At 44.7% G+C, this 17,500-nt stretch overlaps 1 protein-coding gene across 1 annotated transcript in view; it reads left to right on the forward strand.

The window, feature by feature from the left end:
- LOC106593603 (tetraspanin-18B) overlaps window positions 1-17,500 on the forward strand; it is a 252,528-nt gene that overhangs the window by 19,494 nt on the left and 215,534 nt on the right. The window contains exon 2 of the mRNA XM_045689719.2: window positions 12,122-12,200. The gene's annotated coding sequence lies outside the window, so the exon portion shown is untranslated. The remainder of the gene's footprint in view (window positions 1-12,121; window positions 12,201-17,500) is intronic.

The following is a 17,500-nucleotide window of genomic DNA, read 5'->3' on the forward strand; positions in this document are numbered from 1 at the left end:
ACAGAGTTCATTAATATTAACAATTGACAATTGAACGCTCACTCATTCGGGAACAATTGCAATCAATATATATTTACGCTCAGTGTGTCGTCGGGATCCTTGTTGGAGCGTCGTTCTGTTGAAGAGTTCTCTCTCTCTCTCTCTCTCTCTCTCTCTCTCTCTCTCTCTCTCTCTCTGTTAGAATGGATCTTTCAAAGCGACATTCATTAATGTCGTCATAGAATGGATGTTTTGTTGGTCTTCGCGTTCAATGATATAATTTACTTAGCTGCAGACTAATAATTAATATCAAAGACTTGTTCTTATTCTGTCGGTATCAATAGTCTAAAAGTTAACCACGTGGTATGGTTCACTTTCAGTAGATGGGTTGGATTCATTCACGGCAAATTCAGTAGATGGCAAATTCATTCACGTCCAACTTCCACAGTACTGTACAGTACTGATGGTTCATTAACGTCTATAAATAGATTAAAATCGTCTTTGCAGTTTTCCACATTCCAAAACCAAATTTTGGAAAATTAAGAAAAACATTTTTTCCTTTCAAATGTTCTAATAATGTGCAAACTATCAGTGGGGGTGGTTCCCACTCGCCCGCTAATTAGTGAACCTCCACCCGTAAATGGATTGATCTCTGACCTCAGCAGCGATAACAACCCTAATTATGCCATTAGTGGAAAAGCAGACAACAATGTTTTCCAAAATCAACCATCGGGCGCAGGCCTCGTAAAGGTTCTCTCCAGTCTAGCTCTGATGTCTTGCCATCCGAGATTGCCATCTGTCCAATACCGCAGTGCACAGCTGAAGCACGAGCAGGTAACGGTAGACATAAAGGGACAGGTGAAGAGAACCGGGAAACCAATGACAAATGCAGAAAAGGGAAAAATTCTGCTAGCTATGGAACTGCGTTCGAAAACTGAACAATTAAATGTAATTGCAAAAACGTATGACGATGAACAAGCACAAGCTCTTCAACAAAATCGTTTTCTACAGGAACAAAATCATATGCTACTGGAACATTTAGCCAAAACTAAATACGATGATGTCCATGCCAAACTAGATAAATCTGAAGAGTTATCTACAAACAGGAGCGCTCAACTTGACAACATGCATGCTGTTTTGTTGAATGTTACTCAAAATAACAATGTGCTCCTCAAAGCGCTGCAGACCAAAGACGATCAGTTAATGAACACAATGACAAAGTTGGATGATAAATCAGCAGAACTTATTGAAGTCGCTGACCAAATGAATGATGAGAGAACTCAGGTGATGAGGTTGGAAATATTGATTTCTAAGCAAGCAGAGGAAATCTCATCACTGAATCTCTCGCTCTGTACTCAAGACCTCTATCTGCAAACCATGACAGATAAGTTTGAGACCGAAAGGAGCAAGTGTGACACTCACGTGTCCAAAATCAGTACTCTAAGCGCTCAAGTGGACTCTGCAATGCAGCAGAATTCCACCCTTAGGTACCATCTGGAGGAAATCCAGAATGGTCACGCTCTACAGCGCGACTTCCCATCCAAGCAACCGGAGCCCTGTACTCACAGGAGTGAAGACAATAGGTTTCAGACCTTGCCTCCCTCATGTGTCCCTCAGTCTTCTCCTCTTGGCTCTTCGGCACTGAGTAATATGGCGCCTCTTGGCCAACAACAACAAGGCTTGGCTTCTTCTCTGGGCCTTCGGCCCCAATCTCTCCACAGGATGAAGCCAACCCTCTCCGCCCGCTTGGCGCGGAATACCTTGACAAACTCGTCAAGAATTTCCCCACCTTTGACCCCGTTCCAGGTCAGCCAAACGATACTGAGACGTTCCTAGCTGACATAGAGGACGCGTTGGGTGGCTACCCGAATGCTACGGGTTCTGACAGGGTTTACCTGTTGAAGCGAACGTCGAATAGACACGTGACAAGGTTCATTCGTCTACAACAGCAACACGTGCTAAATGACTATGCTAAACTTGCCACAGCTTTGAAATTAGAATTCAGTGGTTCTGCGACTCGCAAACACGATAGCTCACTGGCTAACACCGTCAAACAAGCTCGGAACGAACACCCACAAGCTTTCTATCATAGGCTTCGTTCAGCTTACTTTGGCCTACTCACAGAAACAGGAATGGAAGAGCTGTTACCATTCAAACAAATGTTTCTGTCGAACATGTATCCCACCTTCATTACCTACTTGGGCCCTGCAGCCCACGTTGGCTTGCCTATCTTACAACTCAGAGAGCTTGCAAGCACAGCTTTTGAGGCATCAAAAGTTCACAACGCTAAGAGCCCTGACCAGTCAGTTTTGAAGTTTAACCAGGAGCACTCACTCCAGTTAGAGGGTGCATTATCAGGTATTGGAGCGTCGAGAGATGACGCACAACAACAGTTTCTACCACGAAACCCTGATTCCAATAACCTCCGCGGTCGAAATAACTGTAAAATACGTAGCCATCAACATGACTACCGCTACAATCGACCCGTTCGCTACATTCCTGCACCCAACCCACCAAAAGTGTCAGAGCACAAGGGTTACAAAGGGTTGAAGGACGATCAAAACGTAGACCAATGTTCTCCAAAAGTCCCACTACGGGAAGAACTTAAGCGAGAACAATTTGAGAACAGGGTAAAAGATAAGTCACAAGGACTAGACGGGGAATTACCGGACACCAGGTCCGCAGGAATTAACACCCATAGCATGGACGTTAAAGTTCAAATTTCTCCCGCTCTCATTCAAGACCCTATCCAGGGCCCGCTTGATCAAGAAACAAGCCCCCGGGCTCTGTCCATAGACTCTGATACAAAAGTTGCGAAGAAAAAGGTCAAACGCTTCGTTAAAGCCAAGCCCACTCAAAATCGGAAAAGTCAATCTGCTTCCATCTTGAACAGACATGGCACATCACGTCGTTGCGAACGACCACTCCACTTTGTGGGGAATATGTCCACTAACCACGAATCTAAACGGCCATACCTGGAAACAGTCCTGGAGGACTGCTTAGCTTGTCATGCGCTAATTGATTCGGGTGCGACAATATCATTCATCTCTCAAACATTGTTTGATGATCTCAAAAGGGCTTTGAAACCAACTAAACGTTGGTTAAAAGTGGAACGATGCGACACTAAACTTCGAGGGGTCACTCAGACTACCTCGCCTCTCACATTGAGAGTCATGCTGAAACTACACTTCCAGGACGTATCGCTCGTTCACCCTGTGTATGTTACCAGCCTCGAAACTGTAACCCTGCTACTTGGAGCAGACTTGATGGATCGGTTACTCCCATTGATGGATTGGAAAACCAACCAGGTATGGTCACAGGCCACAGTGCCTTCTCCACTGACCACACCGTCTCCCCCTAACGCTAGCTGCAACGCAGTCCTTCACGAGGGGTATCTGTCGAAAGCACCCCTTGAGAAAAAGACGTTTAGAAACCTCTTGGTACAAAATCCGATCCACGGAGATAGTACGATATCTCGACACATTCCATCAGCCAACCTGATTGACCATTCTTTTCAAAATTTCGAGCCAGCTGTCTCTGTGAATAAGCAACTTCCCTCCTCCCTGCAGTCATGTAATACGGTAGTTGAGATGAACTTTTCTTTCCCTTTGGACACTTCCGCAAGCACTGCGGCCGTCCCAGCAAGAAAAACATTGATGCGCAGAGTATACTCTGCTTCCGATGATACACCTTCCGCTTTGTTGGGGACTGTCACCCCTTACAATGACACTAATGGCGTCAGTCCAGCAACTGACCCGATGACTCCCACTTGTGAAACACTTTGCGATATCACAGACCGATATCCTCGTCTCAGTTCGCAGGTAATGAAGAGGTTGCCACACGCGGACGCGGTGGTGACTGACATGCCTCGACAGCCACTGAGCGTTTTGAAGCACAAACACCAGGAGATTTGGTTGAAAGGTTACAGCCACTCTCATAAAAACGCGGCCGCTGACAACTCGTACATAGGGTCCAACCTTTTCATTTGCGCATCGGACACCAACACCACCCGCTGGTGGGGGGGTCCCGAGGCACAAAGGGGGGGAATAGTAGCCCAGACCCATGATGAGCCTCATCGAGGCCGGTGGGGGGGTCAAGACTACGGACAACACCGTACGAGGCTGCCAGAGCATAAATCAAATCTAGTTGTAAACTCTCCTATGAGAACAGTGAGGAGCAGACAGGCCCCTAGACGGGGATTATCTTAGAAGACATCTAAGATAGTACCGAGGTGTACCACACTGGTCGTAAAGGAAGTCCAGTGGACTTGTCCACCTCCAAAACTAATGGCATCAATAATCATTCTTTGCCATGCGTAGGTTCAACTACAATACAACTAGTAAAATGCTCCAATCATGTGTTCAGGTAGATAATATTTCAGAATAAATCGGTAGGATAACTGGTCCCCTTGAGTACCAGTACCAATACTAGCAACAGTCAGTCCAGCTACAATCAGTAAGAAGGTTAGAGACTTAACCAATCAAATTACCATTGACAACAGCGACATAGGAGTAACTCAGAGTGCAACACGTGGAGGGGAATCTCCAGTGCACTCTTCCAATGGTTAACACACATGTCACTAATAAATAGGACCCTCCATTCAGGAGTAAAATTATTAGAAGTCATGAACCATGATCACACCACGTATGACTGGTACAATACTTAAAGAGTACTTCCGTCGTGAGGTTAGCTCCTCCGTGGATAACATAGCTATGAAATAGACTTCATACCTATCGCCACTACAAAAGTGGAAGAAACAGTGACTTGTAGAAAAACTACTACAGACTCCCTTGACACCAATGCCTTGACCTCCAGGCATTGACCTGAAAATTACCTGACTACGTCAGACTCATTCTGAACAAGTTGTAATCTGCCCGGATACTTGGTTTTCTTCCCTTGACATGAGCGCTTGTGTAAGCATAAACGCACATGCACAACGGAACATCCAATTAGGATTTATGCTAGGACCACTTAAGGGCCCAAGCAATATACCAGCCTTAGTAAAGTTGAACATTTACTTCTAGGCCTTTGACTCTACAGCACTCACCAGTTTTCTTCCCAGAAGTCCGTAGGTCATACCTGTAGACTGCCCAAAACTAGTGCATTACAGCTGTAGACTTATCATATAGTTATCAACTTAGGATAGCGCCTAAGCAACACACCAAGTAGGAAAACCCTAGATATGGCATTAGAGACAATGCCATGATAATCATTTTGCCAGAACATTGGACGTATATAGAATACAGTCCAATTAGATGATTTTTTTGTGTGTGAACTATATTTTGTATATTTTTGTTTTGTTTATGCTTTCATTCCTTTTCGGTTCAGTTCCTTTGACACTTAGGAAGTGATAGAGCCATAAACAAAGTCCCCATACAACCATCACTTAGTGCCACAACGCCGCTCATTGGGGAATGAATGTAATTATATATATTTCATGAGTGTGTGTGCGTTGTTAACATCTGCCTAAGTTACTGCCCAGATCCTCCAGTCTGGACGACGGGTCCGGAACGGCGACCCCAAATCCGGACACCCACAGCCTATCCTTGTGGCGGCATGCCCGCTGTCAGAGAGACTACCAAGGTAAACCACCAGAGGGGGGGACCGCAACGGCAATCACCAACCAGGACATCCCCTGGCCCTTCCTGGGGTACTTTACAGCTTCCAGGGAACCTACCAAGGTACACCAATTGAGGAGACCGCAACGGCGATCACCAACCGGACATCAACTGCCCATCCTTGTGGTGGACGGCTCCGCTTTCAGAGAGCCTACCAAGTTCAACCACCAGAGAAGACTGCAACGATGATCTACCAATGGGACATCACGTGGTCATGATTTTATGTTGATTTGTAACTTGCAGGATAAACAAGATCCAAACCACCAGGGGGGGTATGTCATGACGTTGGCCTCTTTTGGTATAGGGAGGACAGTTGACCCCCCCTCCCTTTTGCACCACCACCCCCTACCTTCCCCCCAATCCACCCTGTGTGTAAAGGGTCGTAAAAACTCTAAAATTCCAGGAGAGTCTCTGGCCACATGGCCCATAGAGAGACACAGGAAATTCTTCCAACTCATAGAATTGGAGAGCCAAGCGACATTTTGTGTTCTGGAGAAGGTATGGAAGATTGGTGAAGAATCCAGCTACGAACTGATCCGCTTGGTACAATTTTGTGATACTCAGAAGAGACAATATAGCCATATTACCATAAAACTGTTTATATAATAGACTCAGCTTAACCTCTATGGGCTAGGTGGGACGCTAGCGTGCCACCCGTGGTGCACTCCATCAACAGCAGGTGCATTTCAAGAGCGGCAAATTTGAATCCAAATAAATGTCAAAATTCAAATTTTTCAAACATACAACTATTTTACACCCTTTGAAAGATAAACATCTCCTTAATCTAACCACGTTTTACGATTTCAAAAAGGTTTTACGGCGAAAGCATAAATTTAGAGTATGTTAGGACAGTACATTTACAAGAGTTGTGTGTAATGTTTTGTCAATTCAAAGACAGGGTCACCAAAACCATAAAACCAGCTAAAATGATGCACTAACCTTTTACAATCTCCATCAGATGACACTCCTAGGACATTATGTTAGACAATGCATGCATTTTTAGTTCTATCAAGTTCATATTTATATCCAAAAACAGCGTTTTACTATGGCATTGATGTTGAGGAAATCGTTTCCCTCCAATAACCGGCAGTCAAGTCAGCGTCACAAATTAAATAATTAAAATTAGAAAACATTGGTAAAATATTATATTGTCATTTAAAGAATTATAGATTTACATCTCTTGAACGCAATCAACTTGCCAGATTTAAAAATAACCTTACTGGGAAATCACACTTTGCAATAATCTGAGCACTGCGCCCAGAAAAATACGCGTTGCGATACAGACTAGACGTCATGTTGGGGAGATCTAAAATCGAAAATACTATGTAAATAATCCATTACCTTTGATTCTCTTCATCAGATGTCACTTCCAGGTATCACAGGTCCATAACGAATGTAGTTTTGTTCAAAAAAGCTCATCATTTATGTCCAAAAATCTCCGTCTTGTTAGCACATGATCTAAGCCAGCCGGACTTCTCGTCATGAACGAGGGTAAAAAATATATTTCCGTTCGTTCAAACATGTCAAACGTTGTATAGCATAAATCATTAGGGCCTTTTTTAACCAGAACATGAATAATATTCAAGGTGGACGAATGCATACTCTTTTATAACGTATTGGAACGAGGGTACCCAACATGAACTCGCGCGCCAGGTGTCTAATGGGCCATCATCGTTCCATGGCTCTTGTTCGGTCAGATCTCCCTCCAGAAGACTCAAAACACTTTGTAAAGGCTGGTGACATCTAGTGGAAGCAATAGGAAGTGCCAAAATATTCCTCAGCCCCTGTGTTTTTCAATGGGATAGGTTTAAAGGTAATACAACACATCAGGTATCCACTTCCTGTCAGAAAATGTCTCAGGGTTTTGCCTGCCAAATGAGTTCTGTTATACTCACAGACACCATTCAAACAGTTTTAGAAAATTTAGGGTGTTTTCTATCCATATGTAATAAGTATATGCATATTCTAGTTACTGGGTAGGAGTGGTAACCAGATTAAATCGGGTATGTTTTTTTATCCAGCCGTGTCAATACTGCCCCCTAGCCCTAACAGGTTAAGACTTGCATCATATGGGTGTATGGAATGTATTAATAAGGATAAAGCTTTTGTAAGACATTGAGATGCTATTGTACTGATGTAATGTGATAGAATTGTATTTCTGTAACCAAATCTAACTCAGTCATAGGCACGCCCCCAGGGACCCATACAGGACCAGGCGTCATTTGACAAACCTGTTCTATGGGCACTATAAAACACCCCCTGATTTACATTTCCCCAGACCAGGCCCCCACTCCATTGCGAGAAGTGGGCCAATAGGTTGACCATCCAAGTATTCTGCTGAAAGTGAACCATACCATGTGGTTAACTTTTAGACTATTGATACCGACAGAATAAGAACAAGTCTTTGATATTAATTATTAGTCTGCAGCTAAGTAAATTATATCATCGAACGCGAAGACCAACGAAACAACCATTCGATGACGACATTAATGAATGTCGCTCTGAAAGATCCATTCTAACCGAGAGAGAGAGAGAGAGAGAACGCGGACAAAACTCCCCAACAGAACAGAACTCTCGAACAAGGATCACGACGACACATGAGCGTAAATATATATTGATTGCAATTGTTCCCAAATGAGTGAGCCTTCAATTGTTAATATTAATGAACTCTGTGTAACTGCCACAGCTGACCTTTTATGATCCATTGTTCAACAGGCCGACCTGCCTGTTTAGCCCACAAGGGCACATTCCTATACCAATCCTTTGTGACGATAATTACTGTTTGTATGTTTTTCTGTTAATTACTTAGTGTAGTAAATAAATGATTTTATGACAATTGATGTATGGATGATTTTAGTAAAGACTGGGTTCGTGCAGATACAACAATTTATGACGTTTGGAATGAGACTGGACTAGAGGTAAATACACCATTTAAACTAGAAGATAATCGGCCTATACTATAATAGAATATAATATTATAGTACAGGAAAGTTATATTAGGAAAATTATAGCTTTGTAATCTGAATATTCTCCTTGGTGCCCCGATCTCCTAGTTAATTACAATTAAACGATTAATCAGTTTAATCGCGTGATAATAATTACAGGGAGCTAATTGATAAACATATCTTCAGTTTAATGGTACCCCCAAAGACACGACAAACCTATTGGCCAACTCATCAATTGAGTGGAGGCCTGGTCTGGAGAAATGTAAATCAGGGTATAGTTTTATAGTGACCATAGGACAGGCTTGTCAAATGACGCCTGGTCCTGTCTGTGTCCCTGGGGGCGTGCCGATGACTGAGTTAAGCTTGGTACAGAAATATAATTCTATCACATTAACATCAGTACATAGCATCTCAATGTATTACAAATAGCTCTATCATTATTAATACATTTTATACAACCATGTGGTGCAAGTCTCATCGCTGAGGCTATTATATAAACCGTTTTATGGTAATATGGCTATATTGTCTCTTCTGAGTATCACAAAATTGTACCAAGCGGACCAGTTCGTAGCTGGATTCTTCACCAATCTTTCATACCTTCTCCAGAACACAAATGTCGCTTAGCTCCCCAATTCTGTGAGTTGGAAGAATTTCCTGTGTCTCTCTATGGGCCATGTGGCAAGAGATTCTCCTCTTAGAGTTTTTACAACTCCTTCACACAGGGCCTGGGTGGGGGGAGGTAGGTTGGGGGATGGTGCAAGGGGGGGGGGGGTCAACTGTCCTCCCTGTACTCAGAGGCCAACGTCATGACAACAACTTCAGCTTTTATATACAGTAGTAATTAGTAAGTGTTGTGAGATTGTGGTAGCGTTCTTTTCATAACAGGTGTAGATGTGATATTTCTTCCTTCAGCAACAGCGCTATACATTTTAACCTTGAGCGTATAGTACAGTAGGCCATTGGAAAATGAATCATGCTGAAATTCTTTCAAATCCTGGGGCAGTTCCGATAGCATAACATACTACAGCAAACCTTTCCCATTCCTGTTATTTCCCAACAACAACATTTATCATGATTTCATCCCCCTCCATTTTAATGCAGTGGTTTCTATAGAAACCGCTGGATATTGTAATGTAGACCCCATTGTATATGTGGCCCATGTGAATGAGCTAACCCCTTGCCTATTTATATTGATTTGATGACAGTTTGTTGCCACTGCTGATCAAGAGGGGAAATTGCGTGTCAGAGCTGCAGCACAAACTGGAATAAACAGCGAATGTAAAACTGGTGTTAACAGCTGAGGTAAAACTGGTGTTAACAGCTGAGGTAAAACTGGTGTTAACAGCTGAGGTAAAACTGGTATAAACAGATGAGGTAAAACTGGTGTAAACAGCTGAGGTAAATCTGGTGTAAACAGCTGAGGTAAAACTGGTGTAAACAGCTGAGGTAAAACTGGTGTAAACAGCTGAGGTAAATCTGGTGTAAACAGCTGAGGTAAATCTGGTGTAAACAGCTGAGGTAAATCTGGTGTAAACAGCTGAGGTGAAACTGGTGTAAACAGCTGAGGTGAAACTGGTGTAAACAGCTGAGGTAAAACTGGTGTAAACAGCTGAGGTGAAACTGGTGTAAACATGCAGAAAAGCTGGTTCAATGAGGGATTTTTGCACTCTAGTGTTAACTGGTTCAAATGTAATTCGCTAGAACACAGCCAATTAGTTTGATTATCTTAATTAAGCAAAGAACTGACATAAACAACAGAGAGACATTTAACCCTGTAAACTCCCACTGTCAATGACCATAGGAGTTAGCTAGCAAGACAACACAAACATATCTGGGACCAGGCTCTCTCTGCTGTGGGGTTGCAGTACAATTACAGTCAGTTATTACTATGTCCCTGTTGCTATTTCTCAATGTCAAAAATGTACTTAATATGTTTTAAGGTTTGTGTTGCCTGGTGCTGCCAGTCATCACAGGGTATGCTAGTTCTAGGGAAACCTAGAACAGCTGGATTCCAGGCTATGAAGAAACCTAGAACAGCCTGGAGTCCAGGCTATGGAGAAACCTAGAACAGCTGGAGTCCAGGCTATGGAGAAACCTAGAACAGCTGGAGTCCAGGCTATGGAGAAATCTAGAACAGCCTGGAGTACAGGCTATGGAGAAACCTAGAACAGCCTGGAGTCCAGGCTATGGAGAAATCTAGAACAGCTGGAGTCCAGCCTATGGAGAAACCTAGAACAGCCTGGAGTCCAGGCTATGGAGAAATCTAGAACAGCTGGAGTTAAGGCTATGGAGAAATCTAGAACAGCCTGGAGTCCAGTCTATGGAGAAACCTAGAACAGCCTGGAGTCCAGGCTATGGAGAAATCTAGAACAGCCTGGAGTCCAGGCTATGGAGAAACCTAGAACAGCCTGGAGTCCAGGCTATGGAGAAATCTAGAACAGCTGGAGTCCAGGCTATGGAGAAATCTAGAACAGCCTGGAGTCCAGGCTATGGAGAAATCTAGAACAGCCTGGAGTCCAGGCTATGGAGAAATCTAGAACAGCCTGGAGTCCAGGCTATGGAGAAACCTAGAACAGCCTGGAGTCCAGGCTATGGAGAAATCTAGAACAGCTGGAGTCCAGGCTATGGTGTGTAAGTGTACAGGCCTCACTTAAAAATTAGATGTCAATCTCAATATGTCTCAATGCCTTCCCTGGTTCATTAAAGAATAAAGCAACATGTTAATGGTGAAATCTGAAGAGAGAATTCTGAATGTTGTTTAATAACCCTTACCCACGAGAACACTTCAACTTCGTCCCAAATTGCACCACATTCCCTATATAGTACTGTACACTATTTTTACACACACACACACACACACACACACACACTAACTCTCTAAATGGTCCCTGGTCAAAAGTAGCTTACTTTAAAGGGAATAGGGTGCCATTTGGGATATACCCTTATATACAGCTGAGTGATGGAGGGTGAAGTATGAAGCTTGTCATGGGAAGTTGCATCAGCTTCCTTCTGAGATGACATCATCGGCATCACGCTGCTCATTGGGGATTTTAAAGTGACCACTGTGTTAGCTAAGTTATATCTCTCTCTTTATAAAAGCCAATGCTGCTGTATTCACTGCTTTAATACAGAGATGTCTGAGTTACAGCGTCTCTTACAACAAGTGTTTTTTCAGGGTTTTGTTCTAGCCCAGTATGAACACAAACCCTGATTTTTATTTAACTAGGCAAGTCAGTTAAGAACAAATTCTTATTTTCAATGACAGCCTGTGTTAACTGCTTTGTTCAGGGGCAGAACAACAGATTTGTACCTTGTGGATTTGATCTTGCAACCTTTCAGTTACTAGTCCAATACTCTAACCACTAGGCTACGCTGCCGCCCCAATGATATGTTTGATGATATAAATCATGTCTAATAACACTGGTCAGGAACAAGTACCTGCATACTCTTGTGGGCTCCTAGGACCTGAGGTTGATGAACTACGTCTGACTGACAGGGCTTTTCTATCACGTATTAAACCAGGTCCCCCCCCCAAAAAAACATGTTATTTTAAATGGTTATTCTCTGTTTCCTCCACAGTGGATGTAATGTGCTGTGAGGTTGAAGGTTGAAGACGAGCAAGCTCCTCCTTGATCCAACCAACTAGAGTCATTAACAGGTACATAATGGTATGGTGCCATTTCTGTTGCTTTGCAATCAACACCTATAGCTTATATAGAACCCATATCCAATCAACACCTACAACTATAGCTTATATAGACCCCATATCCAATCAACACCTGCAACTATAGCTTATATAGAAACCATATCCAATCAACACCTACAACTATAGCTTATATAGAACCCATATCCATTCCGCTACTGTATTTATTTATTTATTTAGCTAATTTGCACCCCATTATTTCTATTTCTACTTTGCACTTTTTTCCACTACAAATCTACCATTCCAGTGTTTTACTTGCTATTACATTTATGTCATTTAGCAGACGCTCTTATCCAGAGCGACTTACAAATTTGTGCATTCACCTTATGATATCCAGTGTGTCACAGGCCGGCTCATAGCCAGTGGCAAAAATGAGAGGACATCAACAACTGGTATAGGCCAATTCAAAACGTTCTTTATTACAAAACAAAACTATTAACTATAAACAAAGAAAAAGGAATGAGGTGTGGAAATGTCATAATATAAGGTGTAGGTAAGGTGCATGGATGCGTGAATATGTGTGTGTAAACATGACTGAATGGAAACTAAACAAACCAACAAAGGAACAAACAAAACCGGATCATACCTGGAGGAGCAGGGAGAAAGAGAGCAGGCGAAGCGAGGAGAAGACAGAGAGGTTAGTGGAGCAGTTTGTTAAATACCCTGAGGCCAGGTGGCTCCAATCACACCAGCTGCAATCACTAACGGCCCTCCTCTGCCTGCAGGGGGAACCACCCCTGCACTGCAGAGGAGGAGCCGTGACAAGTGGAACAACCACTTTACAATAGTACATCTATATATATATATATTTTTTTTTTGGCGGGGGGGGGGGGGGGTAGAAGGATTACTTTATCCTATCCCAGGTATTCCTTAAAGAGGTGGGGTTTCAGGTGTCTACGGAAGGTGGTGATTGACTCCGCTGTCCTGGCGTCGTGAGGGAGATTGTTCCACCATTGGGGTGCCGGAGAAGCGAACAGTTTTGACTGGGCTGAGCGGGAACTGTGTTTCCGCAGAGGTAGGGGGGCCAGCAGGCCAGAGGTGGATGAACGCAGTGCCCTTGTTTGGGTGTAGGGCCTGATCAGAGCCTGAAGGTACGGAGGTGCCGTTCCCCTCACAGCTCCGTAGGCAAGCACCATGGTCTTGTAGCAGATGCGAGCTTCAACTGGAAGCCAGTGGAGTGTGCGGAGGAGCGGGGTGACGTGAGAGAACTTGGGAAGGTTGAACACCAGACAGGCTGCGGCGTTCTGGATGAGTTGTAGGGGTTTAATGGCACAGGCAGGGAGCGCCGCCAACAGGGAGTTGCAGTAATCCAGACGGGAGATGACAAGTGCCTGGATTAGGACCTGCGCCGCTTCCTGTGTAAGGCAGGGTCGTACTCTGCGAATGTTGTATAGCATGAACCTACAGGATCGGTTCACCGCCTTGATGTTAGCGGAGAATGACAGGGTGTTGTCCAGGGTCACGCCGAGGCTCTTCGCACTCTGGGAGGAGGACACAATGGAGTTGTCCACCGTGATGGCGAGATCATGAAAAGGGCAGTCCTTCCCCGGGAGGAAGAGCAGCTCCGTCTTGCCGAGGTTCAGCTTGGGGTGGTGATCCGTCATCCACACTGATATGTCTGCCAGACATGCAGAGATGCGATTCGCCACCTGGTTATCAGAAGGGGGAAAGGAGAAGATTAATTGTGTGTCGTCTGCGTAGCAATGATAGGAGAGACCATGTGAGGATATGACAGAGCCAAGTGACTTGGTGTATAGCGAGAATAGGAGAGGGCCTAGAACTGAGCCCTGGGGGACACCAGTGGTGAGAGCACATGGTGCGGAGACGGATTCTCGCCATGCCACCTGGTAGGAGCAACCTGTCAGGTAGGACGCAATCCAAGAGTGAGCCGCGCCGGAGATACCCAACTCGGAGAGGGTGGAGAGGAGGATCTGATGGTTCACAGTATCAAAGGCAGCAGATAGGTCTAGAAGGATGAGAGCAGAGGAGAGAGAGTTAGCTTTAGCAGTGCGGAGAGCCTCCGTGACACAGAGAAGAGCAGTCTCAGTTGAATGACCAGCCTTGAAACCTGACTGATTTGGATCAAGAAGGTCATTCTGAGAGAGATAGCAGGAGAGCTGGCCAAGGACGGCACGTTCAAGAGTTTTGGAGAGAAAAGAAAGAAGGGATACTGGTCTGTAGTTGTTGACATCAGAGGGATCGAGTTCAGGTTTTTTGAGAAGGGGTGCAACTCTCGCTCTCTTGAAGACGGAAGGGACATAGCCAGCGGTCAAGGATGAGTTGATGAGCGAGGTGAGGTAAGGGAGAAGGTCTCCGGAAATGGTCTGGAGAAGAGAGTAGGGGATAGGGTCAAGCGGGTAGGTTGTTGAGCGGCCGGCCGTCACAAGACGCAAGATTTCATCTGGAGAGAGAGGGGAGAAAGAGGTCAAAGCACAGGGTAGGGCAGTGTGAGCAGGACTAGCGGTATCGTTTGACTTCCTAGGGTTAGAGGCAGATGCTTGGAAGTTAGAGTGGTAGAAAGTGGCTTTAGCAGCAGAAACAGAGGAAGAAAATGTAGAGAGGAGGGAGTGAAAAGATGCCAGGTCCGCAGGGAGGCTAGTTTTCCTCCATTTCCGCTCGGCTGCCCGGAGCCCTGTTCTGTGAGCTCGCAATGAGTCGTCAAGCCACGGAGCAGGAGGGGAGGACCGAGCCGGCCTGGAGGATAGGGGACATAGAGAGTCAAAGGATGCAGAAAGGGAGGAGAGGAGGGTAGAGGAGGCAGAATCAGGAGATTGGTTGGAGAAGGATTGAGCAGAGGGAAGAGATGATAGGATGGAAGAGGAGAGAGTAGCAGGAGAGAGAGAGCGAAGGTTGCGACGGCGCAATACCATCTGAGTAGGGGCAGAGTGAGTAGTGTTGGAGGAGAGCGAGAGGGAAAAGGATACAAGGTAGAGATCGGAGACTTGGAGGGGAGTTGCAGTGAGATTAGTAGAAGAACAGCATCTAGTGAAGATGAGGTCAAGCGTATTGCCTGCCTTGTGAGTAGGGGGGGACGGTGAGAGGGTGAGGTCAAAAGAGGAGAGGAGTGGAAAGAAGGAGACAGAGAGAAATGAATCAAAGGTTATATTGCTATATTGTATTTACTTTGCTACCATGGACTTTTTTGCCTTTTCCTCCCTTATCTCACCTCATTTGCTCACATTGTATATAGACTTATTTTTCTACTGTATTATTGACTGTATGTTTGTTTTACTCCATGTGTAACTCTGTGTTGTTGTATGTGTCGAACTGCTTTGCTTTATCTTGGCCAGGTCACAATTGTAAATAAGAACTTGTTCTCAACTTGCCTACCTGGTTAAATAAAGGTGAAATAAAAAATAAATAAAAAAATATCAAATCAACATCTACAACTATAGCTTATATGCAATCCATATACCATCACCACCTACAACTAAATCAAATCAAATATTATTAGTCACATGCGCCGAATACAACAGGTGTAGACCTCACAGTGAAATGCTGAATACAACAGGTGTAGACCTCACAGTGAAATGCTGAATACAACAGGTGTAGACCTTACAGTGAAATGCTTACTTACGAGCCTCGAATCAACAATGCAGTTTAATAAAAATACAAATAAGAATAAGAAATAAAAATAACTAGCAGCAGTCGAAGTAACAATAGTGAGACTATATACAGGGGGGTACCGGTACAGAGTCAATGTGCGGGGGCACCGGTTAGTTGAGGTAATATGTACATGTAGGTAGAGTTATTAAAGTGACTATGCATAGATGATAACAACAGAGAGTAGCAGCGGTATAAAAGAGGAAGGGGGGGCAATGCAAATAGTCTACGTGGCCATTTGATTAGATGTTCAGGAGTCTTATGGCTCGGGGGTATAAGCTGTTTAGAAGCCCCTTGGACCTAGACTTGGCGCTCCGGTACCACTTGCTGTGCGGTAGCAGAGAGAACAGTCTATGACTAGGGTGGCTGGGGTCTTTGACAATTTTTAGGGCCTTCCTCTGAGACTGCCTGGTATAGAGGTCCTGGATGGCAGGAAGCTTAGCCCCAGTGACGTACTGAGCCGTATGCACTACCCTCTGTAGTGCCTTGCGGTCGGTGGCCGAGCAGTTGCCATACCAGGCAGTGATGTAACCAGTCAGGATGCTCTCGATGGTGCAGCTGTAGAATCTTTTGAGGATCTCAGGACCCATGCCAAATCTTTTCAGTCTCCTGAGGGGGAATAGGTTTTGTCGTGCCCCCTTCACAACTGTCTTGGTGTGCGTGGACCATGTTAGTTTGTTGGTGATGTGGACGCCAAGGAACTTGAAGCTCTCAACCTGCTCCACTACAGCCCCGTCAATGAGAATGGGGGTGTGCTCTGTCCTCTTTTTCCTGTAGTCCACAATCATGTCCTTTGTCTTGATCACGTTGAGAGAGAGGTTGTTGTCCTGGCACCACATGACCAGGTCTCTGACCTCCTATAGGCTGCCTCGTCATTGTCGGTGATTAGGCCTACCACTGTTATGTCATCGGCAAACTTAATGATGGTGTTGGAGTTGTGCCTGGCCATGCAGTCATGAGTGAATAAGGAGTACAGGAGGGGACTGAGCACGTACCCCAGAGGGGCCCCTGTGTTGAGGATCAGCGTGGGGGATGTGTTTTTACCTACCCTTACCAGCTGGGGTCGGCCCGTCAGGAAGTCCAGGATCCAGTTGCAGAGTGAGGTGTTTAGTCCCAGGGTCCTTAGTTTAGTGATGAGCTGAGCTGAGCTGTTGTCAGTGAATAGCATTCTCACATAGGTGTTCCTTTTGTACAGGTGAGAAAGGGCAGTGTGGAGAGCAATAGAGATTGCATCATCTGTGGATCTGTTAGGGCGGTATGCAAATTGGAGTGGGTTTAGGGTTTCTGGGATAATGGTGTTGATGTGAGCCATGACCAGCCTTTCAAAGCACTTCATGGCTACAGACGTGAGTGCTACGGTTCGGTAGTCATTTAGGCAGATTACCTTAGTGTTCTTGGGCACAGGGACTATGGTGGTCTGCTTAAAACATATTGGTATTACAGACTCGGTCAGGGACAGGTTGAAAATGTCAGTAAAGACACTTGCCAGTTGGTCAGCGCATGCTTGCAGTACATGTCCTGGTAATCCGTCTGGCCAATGACTGATGTGGTGTACTCCTCAATGCCATCAGAGGAATCCTGGAACATATTCCAGTCTGTGCTGCAAAACAGTCCTGTAGTTTAGCATCTGCTTCATCTGACCACTGTTTTAT

Source organism: Salmo salar, chromosome 11 (genome assembly GCF_965601325.2).
Source record: "Salmo salar chromosome 11, fSalSal1, whole genome shotgun sequence".
NCBI lineage: Eukaryota > Metazoa > Chordata > Actinopteri > Salmoniformes > Salmonidae > Salmo > Salmo salar.